Here is a 10,210-nt window from a genome sequence, read left to right as displayed (position 1 = left end):
CAATTTTCACAAAACATATAAAATTTTCCACCATGTCGCACATAAATATGGATAACATGATTACAGCTTATTTACTACTGCATGTAGAGCAAAACTTTGGTTAGCTTGCTTGCTTTGTTTGAATATTGTACAAAATATAAAATATACAATTTAAACTATGCCTATATATATATTGTTTAAAGATGTCAATTTTATTTTCAAAGCTTGTATAAACAACTATACAAAAGCAAGCAAGCCAACCAAAGTTTTACTTTGCAGGCATAAGAAATCAGCTGTTATGATTTTATTCAGTTTGGTAAATGTCCGAGCCCGTTAAAAAACGAAAACAAACTGAAACTACAGTTGCTGACTTCACTACCTTCAAAACAAAGGGAACAGTTTGGAAGTCCCATATACTGAAATGTGACAAAAACAATACTTATAGATTTTGTTAACACTGCCATGTATGTAAATATTTCTTCGCCTTTTTAACGAACAAAAAATTCAAGGATCACACATTTGCCTTTAATTATCTATACGAAAATTGCTGTACTCGTGAATATTAGCACCGGCTGTTATCGACGGCTTACTTTACACTAGTAAGTTTGTCTCATGGGTAATTGTGTTTTTCGCTGTTGTTTCGTTGCTGTCTGGTGGACGAATACATGAAATCTCTGTGCTATCATCAAACATGTTAATGGCTATATATCGAACCCTTTTTTCTTCGCATAGAAACAACTCTTTGTTAATCTGAGCATGGAAGTAATACTTTATACCACGAACTATAAATGAGGATACACAAAATGAAAAACTATTCGAAATTGTGAATCCCGCATTGCACGAAAAAATGTGTTGTATTTCAGTAAATAACAAGTGTTCTTGGTTGATTGTAAACACGTAGTAGTCCATCATGCATTGTGACTCATTTAGTGGATTGGTCTAAAACCTAGGTAAAAACAAATTGCGTCACATGTAAATAAACAATTACATGTGCGAGAACATAGGTATGCTAATTTATGCATTTCCATATAAGGTAGTGGTCCCGACCTGTTAAAGTGTATACATGTGTATTTGACCCGACTACTGACTACATAGTAAACTATTCATTATGTACCTATAAGGGGGGTCTGAGCGGGACTCGGGATTGTCGAGGCGTATTTTTTGTAAACGTGACACATGAAAGTCAAATTATGAGGGAGGGTAGGAGGGGTACTGATCCCGAAATCCCGAGCTTAAAAACACGAAATCCCGAGCCTAAAAAACACGAAATCCAGAGGTCCCGAAATTCGAAAAAAGAATTATCGTATCCCGAAAGGGTCAATCCCGAAATCCAGAGCTTAAAAACACCCGATCCCGCAGTCCCGATAAAGGTCCTATCCTCCCTCAAATTATTGTGCCGTGAAAACGCGAAATGAAGTTTAGCGGGACATGGGAAATTAAAAAAATAGCAGAATTGTTCACTTACATAGTGTACGCGGGATGGCATCATGCGAGAATCTAAAAAAATAAGTAGTAACTAAGCGGGATCCGTGAACAGAACCCCCAATGAGACCCCCATTAGTTGTGGCTTATTTTGGTCTTTTTAGTTAGTTTCTTTCCCCTACATTACTTGACCGTTTTTGTAAAACAACAGCACTCGATGTCTGACAGTATTTTACCAAGAAATGCACAAAATATTCAAAAAGAAGGCCTAGAAAATTTAAATATTGGTATGCACACATACTCCCCTATCAGCACAGACAATTATATTTTTGTAAAGGCGCCAAACTCGTTTCTAATATTTATAATAGAACCGAAAAGAAAATGGAAATGGGGAATGTATCAAAGAGATAACAACATGACCAAAGAGCAGATAACAGCCATAGGTCACCGATGGGTCTTCATTGCATCATTGCAACGAGAAAATCCCACAACCTGAGACTGGGGTGGATCTAGTCATATAAAGGAGGGGTTCCTAACCCAGGACAATTTTTTTTTTTGGGGGGGGGGGGGGGGGGTGTCCAACTACATGTCCCCATTCAAATGCATTGATCGTCCAATAAAGAAAGGGGGTTCCAACATGTCCAACCTTCAGCCCCCCCCCCCCACCCCCCCCCCCCCTGGATCCGTGCCTGTGAGGCATGCTTTATATATAGCTTGCCATTAAACAAAAATGTATACTAGTTGAGTGATAATGGACGTCATACTTAACTCTTCAATATAAAAAAAAGAAACTAAAATAAAAATCATACAAAGGTCACAAAGGCCATAAATTCTGGCTCCTGAATTAGGAAAAGTGCAAAATGCAGTGAGGATAAAAGCCTTTACTGTAAATTCCTGAAATTACAATTATATAAATCATCTCACATCTTTGTGCATTTCTTGAAATTGGTCATATTAATAAATGCATGCAATATTTTCAGAAAATTTCAATATATAGGCTTTTAAAAGTCAATCTTGTGCATGATTATCAATGATTATACTCGCACAATTAACACATGTGGTTCTCAAAACTCAGAGGTGTCTATGCTATTTATGACAACATTTTAATCAAGTATAAATTTACAAAATATGTTAAAACTATATGATTTTTAGGTTTTTAAGCATAGATATAGTAGGTCAGGATCTGCGAACTCTCACTGACTGACTGAGCACAAGTCACAAATAACAAGTCACAAGAGAGAAAAAACAAAAAAAATATGTGAAAAAATGGCTTAGTTCAGTATATATTAAGGATAGAGATAACAAATAGCTAAATAAGAAAAAAGAAAAAAGAAAATTCCTTTTCTATGTACAGTCAATTGTCTGATAATCTAGAAGATAGCCTGATTTGGTCTAATTCTCCTGAATTCTAGCAGGTACTTTATTCCAACTTTTTTAATTCAAACAAACCATGTCTTAGATAGTCTTGGAATTAGAATACATTAATCATAAAATTTTCATAATACTTTGGTGAATTATCTATTGATATAATCATGATAATTAAGCTCCTTTTTAATTTTTAGGGATTTTAAATTTTTAATTTAAAGTTAGGGATTTTATTCATAAAAGCGGGGATTTTTCCAGTACGTATACTATTAATAATGCTTTGAGCAATTTTCATGAAACTTGGTGAATTATTTTTGTATAACATAAACATGATAATTTTCCTTTTAATTTAAAAAAAAAATCTGATTTATGTCATTGTGCTATCATGACTTGGGATTAGGATAGTCTCAAGAATGCTTTCACAAATTTTTATGAAACTTTGGTGAATTGTTTTTATATCTTGACAAACTCCCTTTTTATTGTTATGACCCAAAGTGGAGGGGGCATAATGTTTAACACTTGTCAGATCGTTTGTCCGTCTGTCCCAAAGTTGTTTTTTGTTCTCTTACAGTACTTTAGTTTGCCTCAACCAAATTCAATTAAACTTTTACAAAAGCTTGTTATCACAATTCTCATATCAAGTTTGAATTTTAGTGATGTCAGTGTTACTGTACTAGAGTATCAGAGTTATGCCCCTTTAGAAATGGGGAAAATATGCTGAATTTTTGGTTTCCTGTTCTCTAAAATTTAGTTTGTCTCAACCAAATGTTATGAAATCAATACACAATGCTTATCATCACAAAATACAGATTAAGTTTGAATTTTGGTAGTGTCTCTTTTACTAAATTCTATAGTTATGTTCTTTAAAAATGGAAAAAAATGTTTCGGCCTTCTAACTTAAGTTTCCCTCAACCAAATTTTATTAAACTTTAAAAAAATACTTTTTATCACAATTTAAATCAGATCAATTTCAAATTTTGGTAGTAAAACTTTTACCGTTCTTTTAAAACTTTGAATAATATGCAAGCTGGAGTATCATTCCCTATTTATCATGTATATTTTTTTATAAGATGCAGAGTTAAGGAACTTTAGTTGTTGCAAAGTTATTTTAAAATTGTCCATTTTCAAAAACTTGGAAAGGTTTTAGAAATTTATGGATTTGTTAAAAAAAATCACAGCCTTAAACTTATAGTCACTTGAGATATATATCTATAAATGGAGCCAAATTATATACATGTTTTATGTCAATAAATACCACTGTTTGTGTATGTTTTTTTTTTTTTTGGAGGGCAGGGGTCTTATTTGCACAGTGCTCATAGTGTTTTAGTCGATCATTAAAATTCATTTAAAGCTTAAAGACCAGCTATAAGGGCAAGAAGCTTATCAAGCACTCATGGTTTAGATTTTTATTAAACACACATTAATATATACATAATGTACATTAAACAGAAAAAAATATTGATGCAAGATGTCATTCAACTTTTACTCTTTTATGTATAGGACAAGAACTATAGAAGATACAGAGAAATTATATACAGCAGAAATGATAGGCAATGCAAAATTTGCAGAAGCCAACTAAACCTAAATGGTAAGGCACCTTTTAATTTTAAAAAAGTTATTGAACTTGAAAGATGATTACTAGTATCATGATTACTATAAAAATTAAAAGATGTGGTATATTAAATATGAAAACTATCATGGCTTTGAGAAAGCAATTGTAGGCCTGTTACCACCTTCAATAATGAGAAAATCCATACCCTATACTATAGTAAAAGTAGGCAGCTATAAAAGACCTAAAGATGAAACATTGAAACAATCCAAACTGTAAAACTAATCATGGTAATTGCCTAGTTTATAACAAAATAAATTACAAAAAATAAATATGACCGGTATGAAACAACAACAACCACTAAATTTTAGTGTCAGACTAAACTGACAAAAGCTACAGGCTCTGAACTTTGGACAGGCACAATAGGAATATGGCAAGGTTATATAAAAATAAGATGTGGTATGATTGCCCATAAGACAACTCTCCACCAGACAACCAATGATGTAAATTTCCTGCAAACAGGGACTTGACTTCTGTAAATCAACTAATTTTTCGTGAATACTTTATTTGGCATTTTATACTTTCTAGTCTACATCGCAGTTATTTATTTTTCTCGAGTTCAAGTTTACTTAATGTATTTTAATAAGGAAAGATACACATGAAAAACATTTATTGCTGTTTCTCTCTCCATTTATAACATTTTATTTGTTTATTTTGTGTATTTATAGGTGATCAGACATCTTGGTTTTCATGATCAATAGGTCATTACTGAAGAGGAAACTTATAGTTGAAATTTATTTACATAGTGCATAATTGGATTAATTTGAAATGGAATGTGTGCTTTCCTGCAAAAAAGAAATAGGAAATTTCAACATTATCACATGATAATGACCATAAACAAAATGGAGTTCTATCATAGATACACAAAAACACTATTGCATAAAAGCAACAACATATCTTAATCAAAAGAAAGGAGAATGCTGAACAAATACTATTTTGTTGTTGAAAAAAGGAACACCAGTTTTATCCACTCATTTACATCGCTCCCTCATATCAAATATACAGAAGAAGATCATTGAAGAACAATTTGCAAAAATGATTTCTCTTAGAATTGAAGGGAATTGTTTAGTGAATGGAATAATGTATTGACTGAATTCTTACGTAGTGGATTGAATAACTGTACACAAGCTGAAACAGAAGAAATTCTAATTTAAAATAACACGAAAAGTGTTTATTTTATTATTTAATCTGCAAATATATAAACAAATTCTTTAGAACACCACAAATGGTATGACATTCAAATTGGTTGCTTATTAATGTATCGCATTGAAACAATTACAAAGAAAATAGAAGCATTTGCTCCAAAAAAAATTATAAATCAAAGTTAAATTTATAAAAAAAGTATAAACAATACCTAGATCTAAACAGTCAGACTGTATTATTTTCAATGTCATTAAAATGTTGAGTCAAACATTTATTAAAGTTTTAAATATCATTTGCATCAATTATACAGTCTTGTTATTATTATATTCATACTGTTTGTATACATGGTGTAGTGAAGAAATGTTCAACAAGTAAAAATAAGGGAAAACATTTCCTTAAGGGAAATTTGATCTTCAGAAATTTCCTTAGAGGAAATTTGAAGATCAATGATTTCCCTAGAGGAAATTTGTTGTCTTGAATTTTCCTCCAAGGAAAAGTGTTTGTCAAAAATTTCCTCACAGGAAAAAGTATTTCCTCCAAGGAAAATTTGAAGCTACAAATTTCCTCACAGGAAAAAGTATTTCCTCCAAGGAAAATTTGAAGCTGCAAATTTCCTCAAAGGAAAAAGAATTTCCTCTAAGGAAAAAGAATTTCCTCTAAGGAAATAGAATTTCCTCTAAGGAAATAGAATTTCCTCAAAGGAAATAATTATGCAGCAAATTCCCTAAGGGAAATCTTTTTCCCTTGAGGAAAAAACAATTTCCCTTGAGGAAATATCTTTTTCCTTCAGGGAAATTTGATTTCCCTTGAGGAAAAGTACTTTTCCTCTGAGGAAATTGTTGAAAAAAGGGGCATAACTTTTTCAACAGTGGTGCTAGATCCAAAAAATTTTAGGACAAATATCAGGGAACCAATACCAACCAAGTTATCAACTTTGTTTTGACTTAACTCCAAAAATTAAGGTGACAACTTTTGCACTCAGCGGAATTGCAAACTTGTCCCGGAGACTGTTACAGACTTGATGCAACACCCAACCACACCCTCATAATTCATGTTTACATATCTGTAATTGTCCTTGAGAATCGAAATCAAACAAATTGATGACCTCTCAATACCATCACTATCTCATGCGTTAAAATGTGAGGAAACAATACGAAATTAAAGAATAGAGTATCTTAAATATTGATAACGTCAAATGTTTAATTGATGGTGTACCGTGTTCACCTGAATAGTTTCGTGTCACGAGCCCTAGATGGATCGGGGAAGGTAATCAATAGAAAGATGATAGAACAATAACCGATTATGTGTCATCTATGCAAGCGATGTTGCATCAAAAATTTGTTAATTACAATTTCTGGCCTTGCTGATATTATCAATTACATGAAACATAAAATATCAATAAAGTTATATCAATAATTAAGATGAGAAAATTAGGCAGTGGATAAAACCGATGATGGTGCATTAGCTAATAATGCGTTGAATTGTGTATTCACCGATTTATATCAAGATATTTAAACAAAGAGTTATATAAAGTATTATTATATTATTTCAAATATGATGCATTTCAATCCTTTTATTATTTTGAAAATAAAATATTTCAATGACGGACAAATTATGATAAAATTTCAAATATCTTTCTCGTAGATAAGTTGGTGGTTCCTTTGTATGTTGTTTGTGTGTATTCCATAATTTATTTGGTTGCAAAATTAGACACTTAGTATAAATTTATTAAACAGAAATAAGTATACTGATATATTAAGGGGAGGCAGAATAAGACCACTTTATAGGATTTTAGATCCCCATAAAGACTTCTCTTTATATTGGTTATTGGTTAATTTTTCGTCCCACTGGCAAATAGTTCATTCATATTTCAAACCAACAAAAACTTCAAACCAAATAAAAAAGAAGCTTATGTATACCGTATGGACCGGGATGGAGGGTGACATAGTTAGCTGCCACTCGACAGAGCGGATAAAAAATGCCCTTTCGTACATAATGTGTGCTTTTAACACGGGTACTTAATTATTCCCAGCCACTGGACGAGGCTGCGTTTTCAGACATCCCACACAGTATATTATTTGAGGTGGCTCTAATAAAGGGAAGTACGGGGAATCATATGGCAATATCCTAGTCAATACTATTTTATTCCAGATAATTTGATAAAGTTTATGTAGATTAAAGGATATCTCTTTCTAAACAGATCAAAGTTGCGATAACTGTTCTTTATATAAGTTAATGATAAGGGGCAACAAATCATCATAATATCATATATTCAATATTGAGTTGAAAGAAGTCTTTGTACCTATGTAAGCATCAATCAGACATTTGATCTATGAAAAGAAAACACCCATGCAATCTAAATTTTTGTATCTTGATATTACGCGTTTTTTTGTTATATATTTATTATATATTTACATTAATATAGTTATAGATTATGAAAATTAACTCTGGGCTTTTTAAACAACGATATGTTCTTCGTTTTCATAAATTTTATATATGGGTTCTGCTCATAATTGAAGGCCATTCGGTGACCTATACTTGTTACACGGTTTTTGTTTTGATCATTGTTCAAGGCCATACGATGACCTACAGTCGTACACGTCTCTGTCATTTGGTATCTGGTGAAACTTTGTTTTATTTTGCACTAATACTATATAGTCTTATATTTATATTTATATACAGGAGTTGCAATTTCATTCTTAAAAAACTATAAAACTATTTATTTTTTTCAGGTCCAAACTCAGCACATAGACGACGAGGACGACAAACTTATAGTCGATACCAAACGTTAGAATTAGAAAAAGAATTTCAATTCAACCATTACCTCACAAGAAAACGTCGAATAGAAGTTGCACATCATCTATGTTTAACTGAAAGACAAATAAAATTTGGTTCCAAAACCGTAGAATGAAATTAAAGAAAGAGAGACAGGTTATAAAAGATCTAAATGACACATCTGCAGTTAAAATGGATGATAAAGACGATGAAAAAAGTGAGGCCGGAAGTGACGATTCACCATGATGGAGTTCCGTAGTTTTATAGAAGTACATTCGGAAGTGATTTGAACGAGAAGCATGACACGGGATGCAGTTTGTAAGCGTTTCTAAAAAACGGGTTGATTTTTATCTTGCCTATCTTCAGCTCCTCTGTACACGAAAAACGTTTCTATTTATGTTGTAGCAAAGCTGCATTGTGTTAAAGACTTCAAACTTGTTTTATCTTAATATCTACAAGTCGACGAGAGGGGCGTTTAATGAAAAAAAGATGGATCCCAACAAATGCTTGCTTTGTGCGAGCTCTGCTTGACTGACTCTTGAAGTCGGACTGAAGGTCGTAAAAGTGTCACTGCAGAAAAAATTGAGTATATCCTGCTTTTAATGCGCAATATTTGATCTTGAAATTTAGGTTCAGTGTATGGAACGCCTCTTCGTATCAATTAACAGCAGAAGATGATAGGCACCACCTGTCCGATCATTTTATACCCACAATGAGGTATAGAAATCATATTTACCTTACAATTAACTGCTATCATTCCAGCGGTGTGCAGCTAACGATTTTACTTATGAAGTGCAATCATATAGATTTACAAATAGATGGATAAGACGGTGCAATGTTTCGCGACCATAATCTACCTGTGCCATTTTTAATGCCAAATAAAGTCAAACAACTAGTGCTTCTTATTTCAAAGACATTTTGTACAGGAAGGTGCAATTTTTCCTACTGCAATATTGAAACATTTGTGTGGACAAACATTTGATCACGTGCTTTTCATCAGATAATCCTATACACAGTTTAACTTTTCAATGAAGACATACATTTGTTTGCAAGATTTATTTACGAAAGGTCACAGAATCTCAAAAATTATAGCACTAAAGGCACGTGTACTTAAAACAATCCTATTGACATTAAAACCTATTGCAACATTAATTATTTACAAAATATATGATATAAATATTTCTTAATTATCTCAACATTATTGTTCGTGTTTGTCCTATGCTGTCTTTTGTATGTTTGTGTTTATGTTCGTATTTTGAAGGCGGGATCGCCTCCTTATTTCTCCAAAAGGGTAAAAATACCATGTACGTTTGTTATGTTGTTAAATTTTATTGAATATGAAGGGTAAATATTAGAATAGAAATACAGAGAAAATACTGTCAACTAGTAAATGAATTATACACAAAATGGCATTAGGTTTAGTCTACATAAGGAAAAAATGGAATGTTAAAATAACGACAATGTATGTGCACGTGTACTTAATTAGCTTTTCAAGTCTTTTGCTTGATTATTGGTAGTAACATTTAAATTAGGAATTTTGGTTAAAGTTTACTTATTTATACCAATTTCCAAATGTGTCAAAAGTACTTCCAACGTTCCATAATAAAAATTTTTTTAAAGTGTTCATTTCAATAAATATGTTTTCATATGCATGTCCGTTCTTTTACTCAGGGTTTTCACAAATTAAGCTTTTTCATATGATATAAAAATTGTAATTATTAGTACTTTAGGGCAAGCCGAATAGATTTTTTTGACTACAACAATTATGCTTTTAACAAAATTTGAAGATTTTGAAAGAACGGTTTCGTTACCTCATAATTCAGGCATTTTAGTTTAAATTTTTAAAATGAGGATGAAGCCAAAGCGAGGCCATATTCATATTTAGTGTTGTATTTTCTCTGTTGTAATCTTTTAGTC

At 31.9% G+C, this 10,210-nt stretch overlaps 1 long non-coding RNA gene across 1 annotated transcript; it reads left to right on the top strand.

The window, feature by feature from the left end:
• Positions 1–1,043: 1,043 nt before the first annotated feature.
• On the top strand, positions 1,044–5,823 carry LOC139505700 (uncharacterized). The gene is made up of 3 exons (XR_011659821.1): positions 1,044–1,688; positions 4,267–4,354; positions 5,044–5,823. It is a non-coding gene; the product is annotated as an uncharacterized lncRNA (long non-coding RNA).
• Positions 5,824–10,210: the final 4,387 nt, after the last annotated feature.

Source organism: Mytilus edulis, unplaced genomic scaffold (genome assembly GCF_963676685.1).
Source record: "Mytilus edulis unplaced genomic scaffold, xbMytEdul2.2 SCAFFOLD_2237, whole genome shotgun sequence".
In the NCBI taxonomy this organism is placed as follows: domain Eukaryota; kingdom Metazoa; phylum Mollusca; class Bivalvia; order Mytilida; family Mytilidae; genus Mytilus; species Mytilus edulis.
This window is presented reverse-complemented; position numbering and strand designations above follow the sequence as displayed.